Source organism: Hyperolius riggenbachi, chromosome 5, assembly GCF_040937935.1.
Source record: "Hyperolius riggenbachi isolate aHypRig1 chromosome 5, aHypRig1.pri, whole genome shotgun sequence".
NCBI lineage: Eukaryota > Metazoa > Chordata > Amphibia > Anura > Hyperoliidae > Hyperolius > Hyperolius riggenbachi.
Genome location: NC_090650.1, coordinates 15,457,105 through 15,460,434, shown reverse-complemented (window position 1 = coordinate 15,460,434; position 3,330 = coordinate 15,457,105).

Below are 3,330 nucleotides of genomic sequence, written 5' to 3'. Positions count from 1 at the left end.
TATTTGTTTGTGATTATTTCTGTGCATGTTTTCAAAGTCACAGTAAATGATGGCAAAGTACACACAGGGTCGTTATCCTTGCCTTATTTACAGCTACAGTGGCTGCGGATCGCCAATCACATCCTAGGAATCGCCAGGGGAATAAATTTGGCATTAAAGATTTTTTTTTTTTTTCAGTGAAAACGGCAGAGCCTGTTATGTACAGTATGACTCTGTCCTATAGTGGACCTGAACTCTTGCACAGGACAGAAGGAAAACAGGGAAATGCACCCTGTATGTATTTAGAGAGTTTAGCCTGTCTAATTCCCCCTCATCTGTGAATAATCACAAGTGTAATTTGCTCTTTCAGCTGTGTCAGCTAATTTGTAAACACACTGCAGATGTATTGCAGGATTTGTATCAGCTGTTACAAAGAAATGTTTTACTGTAAAGGTTATTATGCTGTTGCCCATCTTTTAGAGCAGAGAGGGAGTTCTGAGTTCAGGTCCACTTTAACCACTTAAGTCTATCTGGATGGATATATCCGACCAGATAGACTGCCCTGCTGCTGCTGTGCCGGGCTAGCGATCGCGCGCGCTCCCGCAGCCTTCCATTAGCCCTGAGATCAATGAATGGGAACAACGTTCCCATTCCCCGGCAGAAAAACAGACCGCCTCTTATCAGAGGCCGCGGTATTTCTGCACAAAAAAAGTTTCCTGTCCTCCTAATGACTTTTTGACTTTGGCCATCTTGTGGCCAAGTAGTAAAAATACACCCACGTGCATTTTTTTATTTTTTATTAACTAAACACATATTACATTAAAAAATAACTGTTTACCTCCCACACCAAAAATTACCCAAATAAAATTTGTAATTAATTTTTTTTTTTTTACACATTACAATTAAAAAAAACAACAATAGTTACCTAAGGGTCTGACATTTTTGAATATGCATGTCAAGAGAGTATATTAATATAATGTTTGAAATTATAAGCTTGTAAATAGTGATGGACGCAAATTGAAAAAATGTACCTTTATTTCCAAATAAAATATCGGCGCCATACATTGTGATAGGGACATAATTTAAACGGTGTAATAACCGGGACAAATGGGCAAATAAAATGCATAGGTTTTAAATACCGTAGCCTGTATTAGTTTCAAACTATAATGGCCAAAAAATGAGAAATTATTTTTTTCTATTTCTTTCTCAATCTTTCTGTTAAAATGGATTTAGGATAAAATAATTCTTATCAAAATGTACCACCCAAAGAAAGCTTAATTAGTGGCGGAAAAAACAAGAAAAAGTCATTTTAGTTTGATAAGTAGTGATAAAGTTATTGCTGAATGAATGGGAGGTGAAAGTCGCTCGGATGCATAAGGTGAAACGACACTGAAGGCTGAAGTGGCTAAAGGACATTCAAGCTGACAAAAGTATACACAGATATACTTACCTGGGACTTCTTCCAATCCCTAGAAGTTTGTGTGTCCCTCACTGTAGCTCCGCTGTGCTTCAGAGTTCCGCTCTCAGCCCTGTAGTGCCGAGTTCCCAAACCCTGTCCTTAAGGCAATTCTGGGCCTGCTCATGGTTACATCAGCGGGATCAAGGGCACGTAAACACAGGCGTAGTGGTTTTCAGACTTTAAAGTCTAAAATTCCAGAAGTGAACCGGAGGCGGGGCCGGAGCATCGGTGAGTGGCTGCGCGGGCACAGGATGTCTGCGGGGACCATTAGAAGGCCCAGGTAAGTTCAACTCATTTTCCTCCGACTTCCCCTACAGTGTCCCTTTAAAACAATGCTAGTTGACAATGACAAATCTGGTTGCCTATACTGAGCAGCCCTCTCGCTACCTATGCTGGAAGCTACTTCTAGCTACCTGTACTTGGGGCACCTCTTGCTACCTGTACTGGGGGCTACTTACATACCTTCAGGCTGAAAACGGGGTCTGGTTCTTACTGGCCTTTGGGTAGAGTCACTGAGCTCTGGGTCATAGGTAACCAACCACTATTCCCCCACACACTCCACTTCCATCCTGCTTTGCAACCAGGCGTGTAAGAATAGCTCCTGCAACCCCCACCATCACTGGGGGGCCCAGGGGATATGGAGTACAGAGTAGGGCAGCAGTGGGGAATATTTTATCACATCCAGCAGCAGGACAGGTCCTCCACACATCCGTTCAGTGTAGCCACCGTGCAGCCAAACAGCTTGTGGCTCCCGATTCATGTCACATGACATTCAGTGTCGCAAGGTGCTGGGGTGCAGGGCGTGGCTACACAGAGGAGTGAGGAGGAGCTGTCCCACCCGGGACTGAGGTAAATAATGAAACCAATCCGCAGCCGCTGTGCAAGATCAGTGGGGAGGGAAGGAGAGTTCTGGAGCTACCCGTAGAGGGGGGGGGGGAGGGGCTGGGGGAGGGCCAGTGCACACATAGCTTTTTTTTTTTTTTACAATATCCATTTTACATACCTCCCAACTTTTTGAGATGAAAAAAAGGGACACTTAAGCAACGCCCCTGCCACACCCCTAGTCACATATACCATAAAGATTTCATAAGAAAAATATGTTGTTTTATAATTCAAACCAGTAATATATCAGTTTAAAAGATGGGAATAAAGTTTAGAGTCAATCAAACACATTTTTGGTATAGAAATACCGGTAGATATATTTATATAGAAAGAGGCACAAAGTCCTGAAAGAGGGACAAATGAGGAGGAAAGAGGGACAGGGCTCCCAAAAAGGGACTGTCCCTCCAAAAGAGGGACAGTTGGGAGCTATGCATTTATAGATTAGTTAGTGTAACATTTTCTTCTGATTTACATTCTGGAATGTATCACTTTGTGGTGACATCTTTAGTTCTGCCAGGTGATCTGTACGGAGTGTTCGTTACTGAGAGTTCTATGCACAGAGGGAGATACTGCTTGGTTGGAAAAAGCCGCTATTTTACACAATGCAACAAGGTTCTCAGACAGAAAACTGTCAGGACCATGGTCATGACATCACACTGTGGGAGGGGATTTGAGAAAAGGTAAAGATTTCTCGTGGGAATGGGGGTATCAGCTACTGATTGGGATGAAGTTCGGTCCTGGGTTACAGTTACTCTTTAAAGGGGAGGGACATGGAGGTTTCCTTTTAAACAATACCTGTTGCCTGGCAGTCCTGCTGATCTCTTTGACTGCAGTAGTTCCTGAATCACACACCTGAAACAAGCATGCAGCTAATCCAGTCTGAGTTCAGTCAGAGCACCTGATCTGCTGCATGCTTGTTCAGGGGCTGAGGCTAAGTGTATTAGAGACACAGGGTCAGCAGGAGGGTCAGGCATCTCGTATTAATTTAAAAGGAAAAATCCATATCCTTC